Source organism: Camelus bactrianus, chromosome 6 (genome assembly GCF_048773025.1).
Source record: "Camelus bactrianus isolate YW-2024 breed Bactrian camel chromosome 6, ASM4877302v1, whole genome shotgun sequence".
Lineage (NCBI taxonomy): Eukaryota > Metazoa > Chordata > Mammalia > Artiodactyla > Camelidae > Camelus > Camelus bactrianus.
In genome coordinates, this window is record NC_133544.1 from 31800699 (window position 1) to 31826177 (window position 25479).

Genomic DNA, 25479 nt, shown 5'->3' on the forward strand with positions numbered 1-25479 from the left:
GGCTGGAAAACACACCTTAACAAATTTAAAAGAATAGACATCATAATTTATGCTCTCAGACCACAATAAAATTAAACTACAAATTAATAACAGAAGATATCCAGAAAATCCCCAAATATTTGGAAATCAACAACATACAAAAGTAATACATGAGTCAAAGAAAAAGTCGAGAATTTTAATTTTTTTAACTAAATAAAAATGAAAAAAAATCAAAATTTGTGGGATGCAACAAATGCAGTACTACATTTTCTCTCTCAGAGAGAAATTTATATAACATTGGATGCATATATTTAAATAGAAGAAAGCTAACATTTATCACCCAAGTTTCTGCCTTAGGAAAGAAACAAGAAAAAAAAAAGACAAAATAAATCCAAAATAAGCAACAGAAAAAAAATAATAAAAATCATAGCAGAAATCAGTGAAATTGAAAGCAAGTAAACAATTGAGTAAGTCAACAAAACTAAAATCTGGTTCTTTGAAAGAATCAATAAAACAAATAAACCGTTAGCCAAGCTTTCTAAGGAAAAAAAGGAGAGAAGAAACAAATTACTGATATCAGAAATGAAAGAGGGGCCATCACTAGCAATCTTACAGACATTAAAAGGATAATAATGGAATATTAAGAATAATTCTATGCCCAAAAGTTTGATAAATTAGAAAAAATTGACCAATTCCTTGAAAGACACACTCTACACACACAAAGAGAAACAGATCAACTGGTAGGCCTATATTGAGCAAAGAAATTGAATAAATAATTAATAATCTTCCAAAACAGAGAGCTCCACACCCAGATATAGTTTCACTAGTGAATTCTACCAAACACTCAAGGAGAAATGATACCAATTCTCTGTGATCTGTCTCAGAAAACAGAGGCAGAGGGAGCACTTCCTAACTCATTGTATGAGGCCACCATTAAACTAATACTAAACCTAGACAACAGTATTACAAGAAAGGAAAAATACAGACCAGTATCTCTTTCTTTTTTTTCCTATGGAAATGCAAGAGTAGCTGGGGAGAAGGAGAAGGGATTCCTCTAGGTTCTCAAGCATCTATAAATTAAAAGCAAAACACCAACAACAAAACTACACTACATAAAAAGTGAAGACTCTGAATCATAAAAGAAATTGAATATATCCATACTCCAACTTTTTAATCTTTGCCAATTCGTAATTCTTTGAAACCAAAAAAAATATGCCTAACAGGTTGGAGGAACTTTATCTTCTTGGTAATATCAGTAGACCAACTTCAAAGTCTAAAATGAGGAGGGAAAACTGTAAGGAAACAAAGTTTAATTAGAACGTGGATGATAAGCCACCATGCTCACCACCTCCCCCCGACCCCGAGAAAAAAACCCTTCCTAGGAATCATCAAAACAAAAATCTTGACTTTTAAAGGTCAAGTTATTCTTACTGAGTGGATAGCACATTAAAAAAGTAGTAACATTCTCCTACTCTTTTCATTTAAGTATGGAAATATAAATAGAAAATATGACCTAGAAGATAGGTCCCTTTTATTATTAAAATTGTAGTATCTATTCAAATTAATTTCCATATTCTATCCATTTTAATATATTTTATTTCAGGTATTGCTACAGTGTTATCACAAATTTTATATATTAATATTCCTTCTAAATTTTTTTTAATCACCATTTTTACAACATCGGGTGATAGTCTCTGAACTGCCCAAATATCTACTATGAAAAAACCGAAGCTAGTAAAATTTGTCTGTAATTCAAGAGCTGAATGCTGTTAAGAGTCTTAAGCTCAAGTGTTAGAAATCCCCATCACCTCATAGAAGATGGGTTTGAAATGCTACTGTATAGAGTGAATTGAAAAAAAAAAAAAAAATCCCTGCTTTCTTCCACTTCAGTCACTTACATATAAATCCATAGATGTTAGTTCAACTTTTATTTATGCTTACCACCAATATACAGAGATTGTTAATCTGTAGCTTAAAAAGAACAGACACACACAGACAACCACAGGTGGTTTTAGTATTACCAAAGAATTTCCTTTAGAGTGGCCACAATATGTCTATGAAGTAGTTATTATGTATTTTCAACATCACTCAAAGAAAGAATTCAAATATAATACTGTAGTGACCTATTCAAAATGTAAGAAAAATTCAAAAGAATCACTTACACCTAGAACTCTAGCACCATGTTCCACCTCACAGCATTATTACCATTCTCTAGTAAGATTCTGTGACCATTTTATGATAAAGAAATGTGAGCAATGAAGGGAGAGCTACATCATGCTCACTTCAGAAAAAGGTTATCTCATTTTATGAATTCTGCTGAGAGAGTGCAGCAGTAACACATTTTTCTAACTTTAAATAAATTAACCTACCTGAAGAATGTCTCCCTTCTAAATACAATATTCAAATTGAAAAGTAAAATACAGTAAGTCAGAGAGATGGGCTAACTCCCTGTTTACCTAGTATCTTCATTAATGATCTTCATCCTAGTAAATGAAACATAAATAAGGCTACATTTACAAGTCAGAATCTATCAGATCAGCACTAAATACAATCTGTATTTCTTTTTTTTTTTTAATTTTGTCATTCCAAATCAAAACTAGTATCAGTATGGTACATAGCAGACACTCAACAATTACAGAACTGTAGAATCTGAGAGCTAGAAAGGTCTTTAGAGATCATTTAGTCCAATTCCTCTTCTCTTCTTTCAGACGTCCCATTTTACCCATTGAGAAACTAATAGCTGGAGAAGACAGTAACTTTCTCAAGCTAGTTAACAGCGGGACAGAAACTAGAACCAAGGCACCTTGATTTCCAAACTGGTATTCTTTGCACTACATCATGCTATTGTCAAGAACTCTGACAGGCCTGAGATTTTATTCTACATGCAACCTAAGCAATCAATCTGTGAAGCTTCATGGATATGGAGAACCAAAAGAATGTAATCACACACAGGTTGGACACTGAGGATCAAAATTATATACTCCATGTACTGTATCAAGTAGTGCCCCCCCCCAAATTCATAACTATTGGAACATGTGAATGTGATCTTATTTGGAAACAGGGTCTTTGCATATGTAATCAAGGTAATATGAGGTCATAATGGACTAGAGTGAGCCCTAATTCAATGACTGGTATCCTTATAAAAAGAGGGAAATCTGGACACAGACACAGAGGGAAGATCATCATGTGAAGATGGAGGTGGAGATTAAAGTTATGCTGCCACAAACCATGAAACACAAAGGATTGCTTGAAACTACCAGAAACTAAAAGAGAGGAAAGAATTCTTCCCCTAGAAACTATTGTTTTAAGCCAATAACTGTGTGGTAATTTGTTATAGCATCCCTAGGTAACTGATATACCTACAAACAAATATATCTTTCTGTGTACATTAACATTACTTAACTAGTCCAATGTCTTCATTAGCTTAACTCTACTATTCCAGGAGATTATGGCAGGGATATAACTTGATTGTTCATTACAAAAGCTTCAGAAAAGATTCGTCAACTCTTCAATAGAAAGCATCAAAGGTTTTTAAAATCCTTGCATTGCTATTTTGACCAATTCTAAATTGTTGTATCATGATACTTATTCAATCCTAATCAAATCCCATCACCACCACTGCAAGATTCAAATTAAATCGAACATTAAATTCTAAAAGTTTGACCTTGATTTTACCCTTCTAAGACACTACCAAAGTTCTGTCAAGGAGGTGTTCTCCTTTACCACAATAAGCAATAAACTTAGCTTTATTTCATCAATAGGTTGTGTTAGTGATATTTGGTAAGTCAGCATCAGATAATCCTGGCAGAAGATACAACACTCCTATGTCAGAGACAAAGAAAAATTTACTGCTCAAAACAATAGTAGCAGCCAGTGTATCATCTGTTGCACTGGTTCCCTAAGCTCCAATTCCTAAAGGGCAATACAAAGAGAGCCAGGTGACACATGCACACACAGTGGGTTGCATTACTGGAGGAGAAAGCAGAAGCTTATAAAACTCCAATATTTTAAAGGCGTTGCAAGCCAATGTACCCCACCTTTTCCCTAAAGGGATTATCTTGCTTATCCTGGACAGCAAGGAAATCTACCCTCTGTCTTTATGGAAACACTATTTCTACCTTTTCAAGCTGTTTGCCATACAAATTTCCTCGAAAAGATAGCCCTCAGCAAAAGCTGTCAATGCCTCTGCTAGGAAAACATACTGAAGAACAAGAGACTCACAGAGAATTGTCTCCAATAGGTGTCTCCTTTCTCCTAAAGGGGTAAAGATATTTTAGGAAAGCAGAATGAAGTTAGTATTATACAATGAGTAGAAAATGTTCCATGAAGAAAAAGATGAGAGCAAAGAAGTGTACTTCTTGTATAACTTAAAACCACTTTGAGTCTCTTAATCTCTCCATATAGAACTAATAAATGAATTTAGCAAAGTAGGACACAAAGTCAAAGACAAAAATCAGCTGCACTTCTATACACAATGAGAAATTACAAAAACAATTTCATTTATAATAGCATCAAAAAGAATAAAATACTTAGGAAATAACCAAGGAAGTTAAAGACTTGTAAAATGAAAATTACAAAACACTGCTGAAAGAAATTAAAAAAGAGGTAAGTAAATGGAAACAAATCCCATGTGCATATATTGAAAGATTTAATATTGTTAAAATGTCAATATTACACAAAGCAATCTACAGATTCAATGCAAGGCTTATAAAAATCCTAATGGCTTGTGCACAAATAGAGAAAAACCTATCCTAAAATTCACATGGAATCTCAAGGGACCCCCAAATAGCCAAAACAGTTTGAACATAAAAACTGGAGGATTCATATTTCCTAATTTCAAAATTTTACTACAAAGCTATAGTTATCAAAACAGTGTGGTGTTGGCATAAAGACAGACATACAGACAAACAGAATAAAGAGCCTAGAAATAAACTCTCACATACATGGTCAAATGATTTTTGATAGGGTACCAAGATCATTCAGTGGGAAATAAAGAACAGTCTTTTGAACAAATGGTGCTGAGAAAACTGGATGTCCACATGCCAAAGAATGCCAAAGAATGAAGTTGAACCCTTACCTAATACCATATACAAAAATTAATTCAAAATGGACCAAATAAGACTGAAAATAATAAACCTCTTGGAAGAAACATAGGACAGAAGTGTCATGACAATGAATTTAACAATGATTTCTTGAATAGAGGATACAAAACGCACAGGTTTAAAAAAGTAAAATACAGACAAATTTGACTTAATGAAAATTTTAAAAATTTTGTGCATCATAAGATACTATCCAAAGAGTAAAAAGGCAACTGACAATATAGGAGAAAATTCTTGCAAGTCACATATTCTAACAAGGAATTACTATGTAGAATATGTAAGAATTTCAAAACAACAACAAGAAAAAAGCAGCATGACCCAAAACTAGAAAAAGGACTTAAAAAGACATTTCTCCAAAGATAGATAAATGACCAGTAAGCACATGAAAAGATGCTCAACATTACCAATCACTAGGGTAATGTAAATGAAAACTAGAATGTAATACCACTTCACACCCATTAAGATGGTTATGAAAGAAAAAGAAAGAAAAGAAAAGAAAAGAAAAGAAAAGAAAAGAAAGAAAGAAAGAAAGAAAGAAAGAAAGAAAGAAAGAAAGGAAGGAAGGAAGGAAGGAAGGAAGGAAGGAAGGAAGGAAGAAAGAAAGAAAGAAAGATGAAAGATGAAAGATGAAAGAAAGAAAGAAAATATCAAGTGTTGGGAAGGATGTGGAGAAATTAGAACCCTTCTGCACTACTGGTAAAAAGCTCCTGTGGAAAACAGTGGTATAGCCATACAACAGAACACTACTCAGCAATAAAAAAGAATGAACTACAGGTACACATAACCTGGATGAACCGAAATGCATTATGCTAAGTGAAAGAAGTCACAATTTAAAAGCTACATACTAAATGATTCCACTTAAATTAAATATTGGAAAAAGTAAACTAAAAGGACAAAACACAGATCTGTGGTTGCCAGGGATTGAGGTGGAGAGAGGTTGACCACAAAAAGGCAGCATGAGTGAATTCAGAAGATTAGGTAATGAATATACATTCGTCAAAATTCATAGACTTAACAAAAAAAAATGAATAAAATTTGAATACGACTGAAATATGAACAAGAATGAAACCTTTAAAAGTAAGCTACTAAAAAATTCAAAAAAAACTAAATTAGTTGTTTATTTTCAGCACCAAATATGCCGCACAACGATGCCGAAAGTATAATGCGTCATATTCAGTGACAACTTGTTTTATCTAGCCCCTTAAAGTAAAAAACTATTAAATAGGAAGTAAAACATTTTCCACTTTATGCACTGCAGATTGTATATAGTAGGTAGCATAAGAAGTATATAGTTCAATAGAGCTTAGACTGACTTGGCCTTTCTATTTCACTGTTACATACATATGTAGCTTCACATACAAAATTAACCATTTCTCAAAATATTAACACATAATTGGAACAGAGAAGTACTGCCCACAAAATGTACTAACCTGAATTTGTTCAGTTAACCAATAAAGGCAATAGAGCCCTTTATCTTGACTGGAAACACTGTCAGGGTCATGGGTGTTCTCTGAGCAAAAGCAGCAACCTGGAACAAAACAAAAACACATGAACTTTAGCCCTACCCAAATTTCACTTACCATCATTATACTTTTTTTAAATCTCCTTTTTTCCCCCTCATGTAGCCAGTCATACATGTAAAACTTTTATATATTCACTTATTCTATAAGCTTTAAATCCTAACAAGGAACAGGTTTTCATTTTGCAAATCGTATTCAAACACACTAACATTCAGTGTCTTAATTTGCTTCATAGTTTATCTTAAAATAAGTCAGAACCTATAAAATTTTGCTTTGTGAACACAAAATTCTTTGTGTCTACTTCTTAACATATAGGGCAATCAGAAACTCTCTTTTCAGACCCATGCTCAAAATCTACGTCCCCACACCTTAATAAGCTGTACAACCTAACTTCTGACTATATTTACACAAACTTCCATTCAAGCCAATTTAATTTGCTTGCTTTCCACGGAATAATTCTGTCATTCTCAGCTGTCACCCTGCAATATACCATTCCTTCTTTTTAGAAGAGGGACTTTTTCTCCCTTATCCTCTTTGTCAATCAATGCACATCCATCAACTTTCTCAAAATGCAACCCCTCCACTCCTCCCAAAGAACTGATATTATCATTCTGTACTCCATTCATTTTTGCTAAAATATTTTGCTGCCTTATATATATGTCATCTCCTGTAGTCTTCTGATTAGCAACATTATGTCCTATTGCTTTTGTCACTACTTCTCCATCATCTAGTACCACACACAGACCCAAAGAAAGTAATCATTATATCTGATCGTCAAGTGAAATGGTAATGAAGATTCATACATCATATGTTCACTGAGTTATGTACATATGTGCAACTCACCAAACAGAAAAAAAAACACCCAAGAATAACATAAAGACCCAATACACTCTATGGAAATGTGTCATCCTGCCAGTTAATTTACTGTTGTTACAACAAGAGATGATTCTCAGATTGACATTAACTGTAAGTAGTCTTTCTCCAATGACATCAAGGCCTACTGAAACCAATTTTTGATGATTAGAAATAATACAGAAGTATCATCACAAACCCCAACTCCTCAAAAGTAATCCAATTATTTTCATTTTAAAATCCAAGCATCAAAAATTTATTCTGAGCCAGAAAAGCCTACAAAAAATTCAATAAATTTCTCTAAATCAAAAATAGCGTATTTTTATATGCCTTACTATTTACATTATCTCATCTGATAGACCTCGCTGAAAAGGATAAACCACTGCCAAGTCAACTACTTCCAGGACCCATAAATATACAAATCCCTAAGTGGCCATTAACTATAAAATCATCCAAGGTTCACTGTGATTCCTTCCTAAAACTTCACCCAAAAGTCTTTACCAACTTCCCATAATAATTCAGTATTATGGAATTTATGCTTCTAGCCACTATGGAGTAAACTGATATCAGATTTATCCTCAGACAGTAAACAACTGCAAAACTAAACAAAATGCATGACACAACAGTTTCCAGACACTGGACAACAATTAGTGTAGATATGCATTCTCTGAGAGAAGGAAACAAGCTAGATAGGCATACGAGCATCACTTTCCACTGAGAGTCACGTTGTAGACACTACTGCAGGCGAAACACAGCAGTATTGAAAAGACAAATAACTTGAAAAGACAAAGATAAGAGTTCAGAAGGCACAGGTGGCAGGAATTACTAGAATAATGTACCAGACAGGAGGCAGTAATGCACAAAAAAGCTCCAGGTATCTTCACTTGAGTTTTGGACTTAATACTAATTTGCACATACCTAGGCTGAAATTCCACAAGGGGAGAAGGGGGGAACCCGCTAGGGAGCTGAAAAAATGAATAATTCAAGAACAACCTCATCCTCAACCTAGCATTTGTAACCAGACAGTCAACTAAATGGAAAACCTCATAATTCACAGGGCATCAGGTAAAGTATTCAGAAAGGTTTTGCCTCCGTATTAGAGCAAAATTACATTATATGGTCCCATTCAAAGATTAAAAGCAGTATCTTAAAGGAGTAAACACTTTTCAAGTAACTTAAATACATTCCAGAAAAAACTTCAAGAATATTTATAGGAATACAAAAATACCCAGTACCCAACAATGTAAAACTTACACTGTCATCTTTTACATGTGTGACAAGCATTAACTAATTTGCCAAGCAGGTTTTTTTTTTAAAGGCAAGGAAATAGAGCTAAATGAGGAGAAATATCAAAGAAAACCAGCCTAGAAATGAACTAGGTTTATAGAACCAGTTTATAGAACTAGGAAACTAGGATTAAAAGTTATTATAAATGTATTCCATATGTTCTAGAAGACAGAGAAAAGACTGAGAGCAATTTAAGTAAAAACATAGAAAAAAGATACAAATTGAACATCTAGAAATGAAAACTAGAATGTTAGAGATGCTCTACCTGACACTTGGTGAATCATGAGATTTTCCACTCTGTCTGATGGATTCAGGCTCTATTCCTGACATTATATGAGCTCTGGGTATTATATTGCTCCCTCAGTTCCTTTTAGGTGGTTCTTCCTTGACCTCAAGTAGTTTCCTCACAAGTATGTACTGATCAGTATTCAAGTGAATTCTTGAAAGGGACTTCTGCAGATCCGCAAAATTCTCTTGCAGCTCTCTCCTCTCTGACACTCTGCACTGTGAACTCTAACTGCCTTGGCTCCTCAGCCTCCTCGCACCACCTTCTCAATTCAGGGATATCTCTAGGCTCCTCCTGGATTCTACTGCCCTACCTCATGCCTAGGAAACATTCCCCAAGCTAGAACAATCATAGGTCTCATCTGATTTGTTTCCTGTCTCTCAGAGATCAATGTCTTTTGTTGCCTGATGGCAAATGCCTTAAGAATTGCTGTCTCATATCTTTTGTCCAGTTAGTTGTTTCAGGTAGAAGGATAACAATCCCTGTTAGTCCATCTTGGCTGGAAGTACTATTTTAATTATTTTAAACAGGGACTATGAGCTAAACTAACTTTGTGATAGCACTGAAAGATGAAATTTTTCAAAACTGTGATGTATTCAGTTAATACCATTTGTATGTTAATAAGTTATCCTGAAACATATAACTAATGCATAATATGTGGTAGAAAAAAAACAGTAACCATGAAAGTGAAATAGGCAACACCCGTTGAGTATAAAGAATAAATGGCATCCAGCAATCAGAAATAATAAAAAGTCAATATAAGGAAAAGCTAATCTTAGGGAAGATTTTTTTGAAAAAAAAAGAAATGTACATGGGAATACATAACCAAGGATGAAGCATATGATTTCATATATGCTCAAATAAAATACATGGAGGAAATTATTCACTTAAGAGGAAATGCTATCCTTGCTCATCAGCGGCATTTGAATTCAGGTTGAAAAAGATCTGCCATAGACTAATCAAAGGTGAACATACTAAAAGAAGAGAAGAAAAACAAGTAAGACTTCAGGAGAAATACAGTAGAACTAAATGAACATCTTACATTCTCACCATGACAGGTAAAGGAAAGTATAAAGAAAAATCCTTTAGAAGATTTTTAAAAGAAGAAGCACAAACAAGGAGGTTAGGAATCACAGGCTTTATTTTCAATCTCTGCTGTTGAACACAGTCAGTCATTTTTATCCATACTGTTAGAAGGAAGAAGACTGTGAGCTAAACTGAACATACTCTGAGTGGGAAAAGAAAAAAAACAGCACAAGGCCAATTCATTCTTATCTTTAAAAAAAACAACAGTCCTATTCTAAAAAAGGACACTACACATAAAAAAAAATCATCACATGTGAAATGAAGAAAAAAACTAAATTTGTAGGAAAATACATGTTTAACAGATGACAAAAAGAAATTCTGTCAGTGATAAAATTGGTCATTTTTAAGAAAAAGAGAAGTTCCATGTGTTTAAATAAAAAGCTATTTACCCCCTGGTAGTAAAGGCTCTGAACACATTTAAATTAAAAATCTAAGTGTAACTCAGGCAATACTAGAGTCTTATAACACCGATGATCATAAGACCATTGTAGGACCCCAAAGGTTGGGCTTTAAACTCCAAGATGCTCTAAACCAGGAGGTAGTATTCTATAGGTGTGACCACCAGACTGAAGTGGGTAAGGGTAGGAGCAGAGATAACCTACAGGAGGCTGTTTACTATGAATTGTTTTACTACTAGAAATTTGTCAACCTCTATTTAGTATTGGCCATGCTGCCGCTAGCTTAAATTTGAAAAGCAGTAAGATAAGACCTCAACATCTTTTAGCTATGAAACAACATTAAGAGAGAAAATACACAGAAGTAGAAAGTAAGCCCCAAAGGAAAGCTTACTAATTATGTTGTATCTCTCCCTTCCCTTCTCCTTTCCCTGTAGTACTAATACAGCAATGAAGCTGGTATATCAAGGGAAGTTGCTCCTTCTAGCATTCTTTCTACATTGGCAAATAGAAATCACTAAAGTAGGTGATACTAAGAAAATATGGAAAGTATTTTGAACTGATAACTAATATGAATTTGAAGAATAAACAAAATACTAAAAATCTGTTTTGCCCATTATTTCAACAAAAATGAATTCATTACTGTAAGACTGTTAAATTCATATTTATTGGTAAGCAAATATTTCCTATAATGATCCTGAAAAGTAACATTACTTTGAAGCAAAATAAGAAGGTAAGTTAGGAACTAAGAGAAGTGCTCACTACTCCCCCTCTAATTCTGAAGTGTCTACATTGTCAACATAAATTAGTACTGAATCAACTTCATTCTAATTTTATCTATTTTCTTACCAGTTAGTAGGGGCCATTTAAATTTTCATTCATATTTTCGCCTAGGTAAATGTATAAGTTCTGTTTGACATTGTAAAGTCAATTCCCTTTTTTTTTTCTTCCTCTTCGTCATGCCAGCCTTATATGCTAAAAATCACTAAAACAGAAATTTGAGACTTGTCATCCTTAATTCATAAATTTGTTCAGATAAGCTTTGTAGAATCACTTAAAATAAGATTTCTGAAAAATTAGAAAGGAAGATTATATCATTATCTATTACAGTCAATATCCTTTTACAGTTATTATCCTTCCAGCTAGTCTTAAATCAGAAGGCAAAGTACCAAAACTTCCATCAGTTATAATACCATCACTCCTTTTAAATTCCCATGGGAAATAACTTGAATTTCTAAATCTTTTTCAACTTGCCTTACATCATACTTGATGTTTTTTCCCAACCCACTCCCCACAAGATCGTGCACACCACAAGGGCTGAGGCTAAACCCATTCATCTTTATATCTTTTAGTGGTTTCTAGCATACTGCTTTGACACACATACATATTTAACATTGTCTGCTCACCAATATCTCTTCTACCCATCTCATAAGGATACTGCAAGGGATTAAACAGCACATTTGTGAGAGTACTTTGCAAAATGAAAATGTTTTGCAGATGTCTGATGAATTTCACTTCATTATCTAAAGTGGAATGCTCCAGGGAATGAGAACAGAACATATGGCCCCAGGGATGAGTGAGTTAAATGGTGGCTTTAATGACTTCCTTTACTCTGTCTTCCATTCTACAGATTTTAGAGTCCACTCAGTCATAGGAGAAGCTTTCATCACCTCAACATCATCCCAGCCCCTATCACTACAGCCCCAAAATCTTCTGGCATTGTTACGGTTTCCAGCACCAGATCCAGTTCTAGCTCCCAGTCTATAGTTCATAATGATTGGCCCTTTTGCTATAATCTTCTGTCTAGGCTTTCCTTTATTGGATTAGATACAGAGGTAAAATCAACAAGCCAGAGTTCTTATGCCCTAACATTATCTCTGTAATGTTGAGTAAATCACTTGTATTTCAGTGCCTTTATTTAAGTGCCAGTGTAAATATGTAACAATGCCAGAGCTGCACTTTAAGTAGGATATGAAGAGCCCAGGATCCAGGTAATCTTTCAACAACACATTCTGGAACTGAAGAAAGAATCCTGAAATAGAAATGATGACGCTTAGACTCTAGCCCCAACTCTGAATATCAGTGTGCTACATGATTTTCGATATATCACATCCCTAGACTTCTAGTTATTCTTCTCTAAATGAAAGAATTGGAATAAATTGTAAAGGTCTCTTCAAGTTCTAAAATTCTGGAACTTAAAGCCTGAACTATACCTTCTAGGAGCCATAAAAATTCTTCAGCTCATATTTCAGTTGAGAACTTTACTCCTTACTAGTAAACATGCCCTCTTCCCCAACAATATTCTAAATAATTCACCTAGACAAGATATGATTTGCATTACCAGTTCGAGGCAAATTTTTCTTTAATCTTTTGCTAAAAAATATTTCTCTCCAATTCAAAAACTTCTTTTTGCTTCATTATTATAAAACAAAGATATTTTCCTATAACTCTTTACCATCAAAAGTACAATGATTATACTTCCCAGAACTACTGGAAACTGGCAAATGCAGCTTATATTCACCAACTTCAGCAGTAAACTCACATAAAATTTACTCTCCAAAACCAACCCAGGCCACCTTCAGCATCACTACATTAAAAACAATTTTTTTTTAATTTTACAAATAGTTTTACATTATAGAAAAGTTGCAATGATAGTACAGAGTGTTTCCAGATACCGGGTACCCAGACTCCTCTATTGCTAACATCTTGCATTACTAAGGTCCATTTGTCAAAATTAATGAAGTGATATTAATATATTATTCTTAATGAAACTCCACACTTTGTTCAGATAAATACATTAAATATCAAAAAAAAATTCAAAGCAAAATTCTTCAAAAGAGCAACTGAAACATAAAATATAGTAAAAGACACATAGTAAATAATTGTCAGAACTAAGATCAAGATACCATTGTCAATAATAAATGCAAAGAGCTTCACTCCTCTACTAAAAGAAAAAAGATTTTTGATTGGCTTATGGATCAAAACTCAATTGTATGCTATGTACAAGGAACATCTAAAACAAAGTAATTAAGAAACATTAAAAGGAAAAGGATAGGAGCAAAGGTATAATGGGCAAACACAATCATAAAGAAAGCAGAGGTCATGATCTTAATAACAGACAAGGTAGAATTCAGGTCCCAAAAGCACCTAATATGACAAAGTTAGGACTTTTTTTTTTTAAATGATGAAGAACAAATTAATTAACATTGAGGAAGATAAATCAGTTGAGTATCTATGCATCAAAAAGTACAGTCATAAGCTTTGTAAAACAAAAATCTATGGTAGATATATGAAGAAATTAATAGAAACAGAGTAACAGTAGGTGAAGCTATAGAAGACCTAAGCAATGTAATCAATAAAGTAGATTATCATACTATATTGAACTTACTATACTGAACTTCGTATTCTGATAGAGAAAATCTTTTTAAGTGACTATTCACAAAAAACAATCATGTAAAAGGCCATAAAGAAAATCTCAACAGAGTAGAAATAACACAAACTAGGTTATCTGATCACAATGCAATAAAACTACATATGAAAAACAACAAAAGGTACCACCTCCTGAAAGTTAAAAAATGTTCTAGTAAACAACTTTTGAATGAAATGAAAAACAAAAACCAAAATTGGAAAATACATATAAATCCAAATGGATGAGAAATCAAAATATAAAAATTAAAACCATGACAGTCCTAGAAGAAAACACAAATGATTTCAAGTATAACCCAGAATGAGGGAAATCTAGCAGTGACTCAAAATACAAAGGCAAGAGATATAATTTTTAATTATTATATATTAAACAATAAAAACTATTTTTTAAAGCCTGCATGTCCAAAACTGCCAAAAACTGTAAGTAAAGGCAAAAAGAAACTGTGAGAAAATATATGGTTACTGAGCACTATTGTGTACTTGAATTGTGGCCAGTCTAAATCCAGGTATTCTGTAAAGGTAACATAAACACAAGTTTTTAAAGACCTGGTTACAAAAGAAGAATTGAAACATCTCATTAATAATTGTTATACTGATTACATGTCAATGATAATACTCATGTTGAGTACTGAAATAATAATTTTAATATATGTGATAATATTTGAATACATAAGTTAATTAAATGAAATTTTATTTTTAACTTTTTAATGTGTAATTTAAGTTTTCTAGTAGCCACATGATTTTACATTTCTACCATTACCTTTCTATTGGACAGCACTAATTTATATTCTGATCCAACAATCATTCAACTCTTCAGCCACCTTAAGATACACTTTTATAAATACAACACAACATATATAGAAGGTTATTCCTTGAACATCATTTGCAATAGAAAGAATTAGAAATACCCCAACAGGGTCTCAATGATTAAACTATGATACATTAACATAGTAGATATTATACAGCTGTAAAAAAGAATGAGGAAGATCTCTATGCATATATTAGTCTCCAGGATATACTGTTACGTAAATAAAAGCAAGGTACTGAACAGAAGAAATACAAAGTATGCCAGCTTTGAAGAAATAAAAAGATGAATTTTTTTAGAAAACAAAACAATAAGAAATACCAAAAATTAATTTTAAAGTTTCTTATAAAAGGCTAAAAAAGGAAAGGGGCCAGGAGGAAGAAGATAGGGGTGGAAGCAAGATTTATTTAAGTATATATTATTGAATACTTTTGATTTTTACACTAAATGAGTGTTTTACATTTTCAAAAATATAATTAAACAAAGGAAAAACAAAAGCCCCAAAATAAATGATCTTAAATTTATACTGAGTTGGTAAAATAACTACACACAAAACAGAATTATTTAAAATGACTTTCAAAGACAGCACTCTGGCTATAGATGTACTAGTAGAATATATTCTAAAGAAAAAACTACTACAGAAATCTTGAATTCAGTTTTATGATTTTATAACAGTAGTAATACTGGTATTGTGATCTGCAAACAACTTTTTTGCCTGGTGTAGGATAAATCAAATAAGTAAATGTGTTATTAGGAACTACAATTTTTAGTATATGAAAAATAAAATGAAAAAAGTTAAGACAAAATAGACTCTAATATTAAATTTGAATTGACATAAGAATCTACTTTTAAAGATATGTATTTCTTAGTTTTGTCCAATAAGAAGTCTTAGGAGAAAAAAATGTCCTTGAAAAATGAACCTGGCACCCAGATAATGGTATCTAAATCTTGTTCTCATATCTGAAGCAAGGAATATATAAAGTGAGCCTGGGACATCATTTATGCCTGACAGAAAGAGTTCATAAACCAATAAAGGCCATCAAAAAGACAGAAAACACACACACACACAAGTAAGCCTGAAGGTTCAATCTCCAGTACCTCCATCAAAAAAATAATAATAATAATAATAAATAACAACCTTGTGTAATCAGATGTTGGTGTTAGTAAACAAGGATTTTAAAAGAGCTATTATAATTATGATCAGTGAATAAAGGAAAATGTGCTTACAAAGAAATATATGCCATAAAAAAAGAACCAAATGGAAATTCTAGAACAATAAAAGAGTATCTAACAAGAACAGATTGCAAATGACATAGAAGAGAGTCAGTGCACCTGAGGATAGATCAATAGAAACTTATTTTAGACCACTAAACTTATTCATCTTGTAACTAGATATCTATACCCTTCGGCCAACATCTCATTTCAGCCACCCCCCAGCCCCTGGTAACCACCACTCCACTCTTTCTGTGAATTCAATTTTTTAGATTCCACATGTAAGTGATATCATACAGTATTGGTCTCTCTCTCACTTATTTCACTTAGCATAATGTCCTCAAGGTCCATCCATGTTAATGGAAATGACAGGATTTCTTTCTTTCTCAAGGCTGAATAATATCCCAATGTATATGTATACCACATCTTCTACATCCATTTATCCACTGACAGACATATAGGCTGTTTTCGTATCTAGGTTATTGTGAATACATGCTGTAATAAACATGGGTGTGCAGATTACCTCTTCAAGATCCTGTTTCATTTCCTTTGGATATATACCCAGAAGTAGAATTGCTGGATCATATAGTAGCTTTATTTTTAATTTTTAGGGAACCTCCATACTGTTTGCCATGGTGGCTCTACTAATTGACATTCCCACCAACAGTTCACAAGAGTTCCCTTTTCTACATAGCCCTGCCAACACTCGTCTCCTGTCTTTTTGATAACAGCCATTCTAACAGGTATGAGGTGATATCTCCCTTGTGGTTTTGATTTGCATTTCCCTGATGATTAGCGATGTCAAGAATCTTTTCATACATCTGTTAGCCATTTGTATGTCTTCTAAGGAAAAATATTCAGTTCTCTGTTCATTTTGTAATCAGATGAAAAATGGGTTCTTTTACTATTGGGTTGTATGAGTTCTCTATATTTTTTGGATATTAACTCTTTATCAGACTACTTCTGCAAATATTTTCTCCCATTCCACAGGTTGAGGTATATTCCTTCTATCTAATTTTTTGAGAGATTTTATCATGAAAGGATGTTGTCTTTTGTCAAATGCTTTTCCTGCATCTATTGAGATGATCATAAATACAATGTTTATCCTTCAATCTATTAATTTGGTACATCACATTTATTGATTTGTGGGAAGAAGGGTATAACTCAAGTGGCAAAGCGCATGCTCAGCAACCAAGAGGTCCTGGGTTCAATCCCCAGCACTTCCTCCAAGCGGAAATCAATGAAGAAACCTAATTACCTCTCCCTTATAAAACAAACAATATGAACATTTATTGATTTGTGTTTGTTGAACCATCCTTGTACCCCAGGGATAAATTCCACTTGATCATGGTACATGATCCTTTTAATGTATCGTTAACTTTGCTAATATTTTGTTGAGGATTTTTGCCTCTAGTTTCTTTTTTCTTGCAGTGTCCTGGTCTGGTTTTGGTATCAGAGTAATATTGGCCTCATAAAATGAGTTTGGGAGTGTTCCTTCCTCCTGTATGTTTTTCGAAGAGCTTAAGAAAGACTGACATTAATCTTTCTTTAAATGTTTGGTAGAATTTACCAGCAAAGCCCACCTGATCTTAAAGTTCTATTTGTTGGGAGGTTTTTGATTACTGATTTAATCTAGTAAGTGTTCTGTTCAGATTTTCTATTTCTCCTTGATTAGTTCTTGGTAAGTTCTTCAACTTGTTGCTGTATAAATGTTCACAGTAGTCTTTTAGAATCTAAATCCTTTGCATTTGCTCAAGTGGTAGAGTACATGCTTAGCATACACAAGGTGCTAGGTTTAATCCCCAGTATCACCTCCAAAAATATATAAATAAGTAAACAAACAAATAAACAAACCTAGTTACCTCCTCCCTCTTCCCCCCCTCAAAAATCCTTTGCATTTCTGTGGCATCAGCTGTAACATATCTTTCATTTCTGATTTTTATTTAAATTCTTTTTTTTCTTGGTGAGTCTAGCTAAAGCTTTGTCTATTTTGTTTATCTTTTCCCAAAAAAAGTCTTGTAGTTTCACTGACATTTCTATTGTCTTTTTAGTCTATTTCATTTGTTTCTGCTCTGATCTTTGCTACTTTCTTTTTTCTACTAACTTTGGGCTTAGTTTGTTCTTCTTTTTCTTGTTCCTTGGAGTACATAAAGTTAGGCTGTTTATTTAAGCCTTCTTTTTCCTTAATGTGGCCAGTGATTGTATGAACTTCCTGATTAGAACTGCTCTGGCTGCATCCCATAAGCTTCGGTATGGTAGTATTTCCATTTTCATTTGTCTTAAGGTAACTTTTTATTTCTCTTTTGATTTCTTCTTTGACCCCTGGTTGTTCAGTAGCATGTTGTTTAACCTCCACATATCTGTGAATTTTCCAGTTTTCTTCTCATAATTGATTTCTAGTTTCATACCACTGTGGTCAGAAAAGATGCTTGATAGAGTGAAACTATTCTGTACAACACAGTTAACAGCAGATACACATCATTATATATGTCAAAATTCATAAAATATACAATACAAGGAGTAATTCTAATGTAAACTATGGACTTTAGTTAATAATAATATATCAGCCAAATATAGATTTGTTATGTTGTTCACTTCAAATATAATGTTATATGTCAATTATATCTCAAAAAAATTTACATACTCTAAAAATAATAATAATAATACACCAGCATTGGTTCATCAATCATACAAATGTGTCACTCTAATGCAAGAGGTTAATAACAGGAGAAATGGGCAGGGCAGGGGAATGTAATGTGAGAACTCTACTTTCTAATCAATTTCTCTGTAAACTTAAAACTCAAAAAAATTAAGTATTAAATTTTCTTAAAAGACATCATAAGCAAAATCAAAAAAAATGAAAAATTGGAAGAAAATATTTACCACGTTTAACAGAGAAAGATCTACTACCCCTAGTATAAAAAGAATTCTTAAAAACTGACAGAAAATAGGACCAAAAACCTGATAGAAAAATTGGCAACAGATAATTCACAAAAAAAAAATACATAAAAATGGCCCTTAAACATAGGCAAGATGTTCAGTACTTTGGCCTACCACCTCTCGCCTATCCCCCCAAAATTTTAATATAATATTCCGCTGGCAAGATTGTGGGAAAACAGGTACTCTCAGAAATTGCTGGTGTATAACACCCTGAGAAGGAAAAAACATCACTACTAGGTAACCCTGAAAAAAATGAATAACCTGATTCTACTAAGATGAAACAGACAAACCCAAACTGAAGGACACTCTACAAAGTAATTGGCTTACACTCTTCAAAAAATCAGTGTCGTAAAAGACAGAGACTTCTCCAAATTAAAGAAAATGAAAGAGAATGAGAACTAAAAGCAACTCATGATCCTGAATTTGACCCTGACTAGAGAAAAATAGTTTTTCTTTTGCTATATTATACAGTCAATTGGCAAAATTAAAATTCATAGATAGACTAAATAAGTAAGATTTAATAAATACAGATAAATGAATAAGGTTTATAGATAGATTAATTTCCCTTTGTTATGTCAGGAGACTGTCCTCCATTTCATAAAATACACAGAGTTTCAGAGGATCATGTCTATAGCTTTCAAATAGCTCAAAAAAAAAAAAAGAATGACAGAAATATAATTTAAAAGAAAATTATAAACAAAATGTGGTAAAATATTAACATTTGGAGAGCTAGATACTACTCTTGTATCATTCATTTTTTTGCAAGTCTGAAATTACTTCCAAATACAAAACTTGAAAAACTTTAAAGGTCAATAGGGTATTAATTTTGAGATTGGAAAATAGAGATAGGGAACCTGACCTAGGATGAGGCAAAAGATGGAGAAGACTCTGCTAGACAGTAAGGTTCAAAACTGTGTATAGTATACAAGAGTAGAAATTGGAACCATGTCTATCAATGCCTGCCTTCTGTCTTAATTCATTCCCATATCCAGCCAGTGCCCACCACACAGGGTATACTCTAATAAGCATGTGATAAACGGATGAACCTGTATAAAAATATCAACCAGCAAAGATAATCTGCATGAAGAAAGGAACCAAGCTATTCAGAAATAAGTTCTAAAGATAAACATGAAGTTTCTAAACATATTTTAGTGGCAGAGTATTTTTTCCTACTAAAATCCTAAACAGAACCTCAATATAGAAAAAAAAATTAAAGTGGAATAGCTCTAGGTTTAGTGTAGATCTGATAAAGGTTTGGAACCCCTCAACTTCTCTTCCTCTAGCACCAAAACCCTAACACCAATTTCTCAAGATTCAAGAGCTCTGAGAATGTAATTTAAAGATGAAAGGATAGTATTATATTGAAGCTCCTGTACCAGCCTTCACTGATAAAAACTCTTCCTTGCTTTTTCTAAACCTTGATCCATAGATCCTTGTTTTTTCTAAACCTTGATCCAAAGAATCACTCGAAACCAAGGCAAAATTATTTCCTTTTCACTGTTCTAAGCCTTTGGAAGTGTTAAACGTTCAAGATTGGTTCTTCTCAAGAACCTTCTATGGCTGGGATTTCTTAAAATGCATAGTAGCCTAAAGCTATGACAAGAAGTTATCGTCTAATAACTAAAAGATATATCCACAAGTTGGCCTACTGCATATAAAGTGCAGTCCATGAATCCACTGGAATCCCCTAAATGCTTTCAAGGGTTCACAAAGCCAAAACTATTCTCGTAATAACACTGAGATGATAACTGCCTTTATCACAGAGTTAACATTTGCATGCACATTACAAAAAACAAAGATGGATAAAACTGCTGGTGCCTTAGAATGAATCAAGGCCCTGGCAACAAAGTCACTGTATGCTTCGCTGACATATAATTTGGGGGGGGGGGCCCTCAGGGGAAGGGAGGGTGAAGGGGAGCTAGTTTAACTTAAGAATATCCTTGATTAAAAACAAACACACAAGCAAAACAATATCCTTGATAAAGACTAAAAATTATTTTTATTAAAGTCTCAACACTTCAGAATAGAAAATAGTCTCTGTACTGAAACAGAAGTAGGCAATAAAACATTTCTGTGCATATCAAAGGACTTGAGGAAAACCACCTACAGGATTGGTTGAGTTGCAAACTGAAAGAGCCAATTTCCATGGAACATCATTTTTACTTGAAATTATGGTTGTAAGACCTGCATATTTGGCAGAAATTTACTTGAAAATGAAAAAAGTAAGCCTTTCACTTAAGTGACAGTTGACAATGATAAAATTCAAACTCTCAAGTAAAAATTAAAAGTTGAGGAAACATGTATTCATCACCACTGGCTTAACATCTTCCCTTTCCAATGAGATTGGGATACTATCAACAAGTGATTTTTTTTAACATTGTTTTTATTGAGTTATAGTCATTTTACAATGTTGTGTCAAATTCCAGTGTAGAGAACAATTTTTCAGTTATACATGAACATACATATATTCACTGTCACTTTTTTTTCTCTATGAGCTACCACAAGATCTTGTATATATTTCCCTGTGCTATACAGTATAATCTTGTTTATCTATTCTACATATGCCTGTCAGTATCTATGAATTTTGAAATCCCATTCTCTCCCTTCCCACCCCCTGCCCCCTTGGCAACCACAAGTTTGTATTCTATGTTTATGAGTCTGTTTCTGCTTTGTATTTGTTCTTTTTTTTTTTTTTTTTAAGATTCAACAGCTGAGTGATCTCATATGGTGTTTTTCTTTCTCTTTCTGGCTTACTTCACTTAGAATGACATTCTCCAGGAACATTCATGTCGCTGCAAATGGTGTTATATTGTCAGGTTTTATGGCTGAATAGTATTCCATTGTATAAATACACCACATCTTCTATAAAGAAGTCATCTGTTGATGGACATTTAGGCTGTTTCCATGTCTTGGCTATTGTAAATAGTGCTGCCATGAACACTGGAGTGAAGGTGTCATTTTGAAGTATAGTTCCTTCTGGATATAAGCCCAGGAGCGGGATTCCTGGGTCATATGGTAAGTCTATTCCTAGTCTTTTGAAGAATCTCCATTCTGTTTTCCACAGTGGCTGCACCAAATTGCATTCCCACCAGCAGTGTAGGGGGGTTCCCTTTTCTCCACAGCCTCTCCAGCATTTGTCATTTGTGGACTTTTGAATGATGGCCATTCTGGCTGGTGTGAGGTGATACCTCATCATAGTTTTGATTTGCATTTCGCTGACAATGAGTGATATTGAGCATTTTTTCATGTGCCTATTGATCACTTGTATTTCTTCTTTGGAGAATAGCTTGCTTAGGTCTTTGGCCCATTTTTGGATTGGATTGTTTGTTTTTGTTCTTATTAAGTCGTATGAGCTGCTTATGTATTCTGGAGATCAAGCCTTTGTCGGTTTCATTTGCAAAAATTTTCTCCCATTCCGTAGGCTGTCGTTTTGTTTTAATTATGGTTTCCTTTGCTGTGCAGAAGCTTGTAAGTTTCATTAGGTCCCATTTGTTTATTGTTGCTTTTATTTCTATTGCTCGGGTAGACTGCCCTAGGAGTACATTTTTGAGATGTATGTCAGATAATGTTTTGCCTATGTTTTCTTCTAGGAGGTTTATTGTATCTTGTCTTATGTTTAAGTCTTTGATGCATTTTGACTTTATTTTTGTGTACTGTGTAAGGGAGTGTTCTAGCTTCATTGATTTACATGCTGCTGTCCGGTTCTCCCAACACCATTTGCTGAAGAGACGGTCTTTATTCCATTGTATATTCTTGCCTCCTTTGTCGAAGATGAGTTGACCAAAAGTTTGTGGGTTCATTTCTGAGCTCTCTATTCTGTTCCACTGGTCCATATGTCTGTTTTTGTACCAATACCATGCTGTCTTGATTACTGTAGCTCTGTAGTATTGTCTGAAGTCTCGGAGAGTTATTCCTCCAGCCTCTTTCTTTCTCTTCAGTAATGCTTTAGCAATTCTAGGTTTTTTGTGGCTCCATATAAATTTTATTATGATTTGTTGTAGTTCTGTGAAATATGTCCTGGGTAACTTAATAGAGATTGCATTAAATCTGTAGATTGCCTTGGGCAGTATGACCATTTTAAAAATATTGATTCTTCCAATCCAGGAGCAAGGGATATCTTTCCATTTTTTAAAGTCTTCTTTAATTTCCTTAATCAGTGTTTTATAGTTTTTCATGTATAAGTCTTTCACCTCCTTGGTTAGATTTATTCCTAGGTATTTTATTAATTGGGTGCTATTTTAAAGGGGATTGTTTCTTTACTTTCTTTTTCTGTTGATTGCTCATTAGTGTAAAGAAATGCAACTGATTTTTGAACGTTAATCTTGTAACCTGCTACCTTCCTGAATTCTTCAATTATTTCTAGTAGTTTTTGTGTGGACCTTTTAGGGTTTTCTATATATAGTATCATGTCATCTGCATATAGTGACACTTCTACCTCTTCTTTTCCAGTTCAGATCCCTTTTATTTCTCTCTCTTATCTGATTGCTGTGGCTAAGACTTCCAAGACTATGTTGAATAGGAGTGGTGATAGTGGGCAGCCTTGTCTTGTCCCCGATTGTAGTGGGAAGCTTTTGAGTTTTTCACCATTGAGTACTATGCTGGCTGTAAGTTTGTCATATATAGTTTTTACTATGTTGAGATATTTTCCCTCTATACCCACTTTGGTGAGTTTTTATCAAAAATGGGTGTTGAATTTTATCAAATGCTTTTTCTGCATCTATTGAGATGATCATGTGGTTTCTGTCCTTTCTCTTGATGATGTGATGTATTACATTGATTGATTTGCATGTATTGAACCACCCTTGTGTCCCTGGGATGAACCCCACTTGGTCATGATGTATTATCTTTTTTATGTGCTGTTGGATTCTATTTGCTAATATTTTGGTAAAGATTTTTGCACCTATGTTCATCAGTGTTATTGGTCTGTAATTCTCTTTTTTGGTGGTATCTTTGCTGGTTTTGGTATCAGGGTGATGGTGGCTTCATAGAATGAGTTTGGGAGTATTCCCTCCTTTTCAGTCTTCTGTAAGAGTTTTGAGAAGGACTGGTATGAGTTCTTCTTTGTATGTTTGCTAGAATTCTCCAGTGAAGCTGTCCAGTCCTGGACTTTTATTTGTAGGGAGGTTTTTTATTGCTATTTCGATTTCATTTCTAGTGATCGGTTTGTTCAAGTGGTTTCTTCTTGATTCAGTCTTGGTGGACTGTATGCTTCCAGAAACTTGTCCATCTCTTCTACGTTATCCAGTTTGGTTCCATATAGTTTTTCATAATATTTGCATATGATATTCTGCATTTCTATTTTATTTGTTGTAATTTCTCCATTTTCCTTTCTTATTTTACTTATTTGTGCTCTCTTTTTTCTTCTTTGTGAGTTTGGCCAGAGGTCTGTCTATTTTATTTACTCTTCAAAAAACCAGCTTTTGGTATGATTGATTTTTTTTCTACTTTTTTTTTTAATCTCTATTTTATTTATTTCCTCCCTGATCTTTATAATTTCCTTCCTTCTGTTGACTTTTCGGGTTTTTTGCTCTTCTTTTTCTAATTCTTTTAGCTGGTGGGTTATATTGTTTATCTGAGATTGTTCTCTTTGAGGAAGGCCTGTATCACTATAGACTTCCCTCTTAGCACTGCCTTTGCTGCATCCCATTAATTTTGTGTGGCTGTGTTTTCATTTTCATTTGTCTCAAGGTATTTTTTAATTTCAACTTTGATTTCATCATTGGCCCATTGGTTTTTTAATAGCATGTTGTTTAATCTCCATGCTTTCCTTTTTTTCTCCTTTGTTTCTCTGTAGTTGATTTCTAGTTTCATGGCATTGTGATCAGTAAAGATGCTTGAGATAATTTCTATCTTCTTAAAACTGTTGAGGTTTCTTTTGTGCCCAAGTACATGATCAATCCTAGAAAATGTTCCATGTGCAGTTGAAAAGAATGTATATCCTATTTTTGGGGGGTGTAATGCTCTGAAAATACCCAAAAGCTCTCATTTTTCTATTGTATCATTTAACTTCTCTGTTGCCTTATTTATATTCTGTCTGGAAGATCTGTCTACTGATGTTAATGTGGTGTTAAAATCTCCGACAATGATTATATTCCCATCAGTTTCCCCCTTTACCTCTGTTAGTAATTGTTTTATGTACTTAGGTGCTCCTATATTGGGTGCATATATATTAATGAGTACAATACCCTCATCTTGTATTACTCCTTTAATCATTATAAAATGTCCTTATTTATCTTTCTTTATGGCCTTTGTTTTAAAGTCTAGTTTGTCTGAAATCAGTACTGCTACACCTGCTTTTTCGGCATTTCCATTTGCATGGAATATCCTTTTCTATCCTTTCACTCTCAATCTATGTGTGTCCTTCTCCCTAAAGTGGGTCTCTTGTATGCAGCATATTGAAGGTTCTTGCTTTATTATCCAGTCTGTCACTCTACATCTTCTGATTGGAGCATTTAGTCCATTAACATTTACAGTAATTAATGATAGATGTGTGTTTATTGCCATTTTGAACTTGTTTTTGCAGTTGATTTGGTATTTCCTCTTTGTTCCTTTCAACAAGTAATTTTTTTTTTGATGCCATATAATGAAATGT

The 25479-nt window shown here is 33.5% G+C and overlaps 1 protein-coding gene across 4 annotated transcripts in view; it reads right to left on the bottom strand.

The window, feature by feature from the left end:
• Window positions 1–25479, bottom strand: part of FUT8 (fucosyltransferase 8) — a 255589-nt gene that overhangs the window by 196910 nt on the left and 33200 nt on the right. For all 4 annotated transcript variants that reach the window (XM_045522109.2, XM_010962271.3, XM_074365376.1 and 1 more), the window contains exon 2: window positions 6509–6606. The gene's annotated coding sequence lies outside the window, so the exon portion shown is untranslated. The remainder of the gene's footprint in view (window positions 1–6508; window positions 6607–25479) is intronic.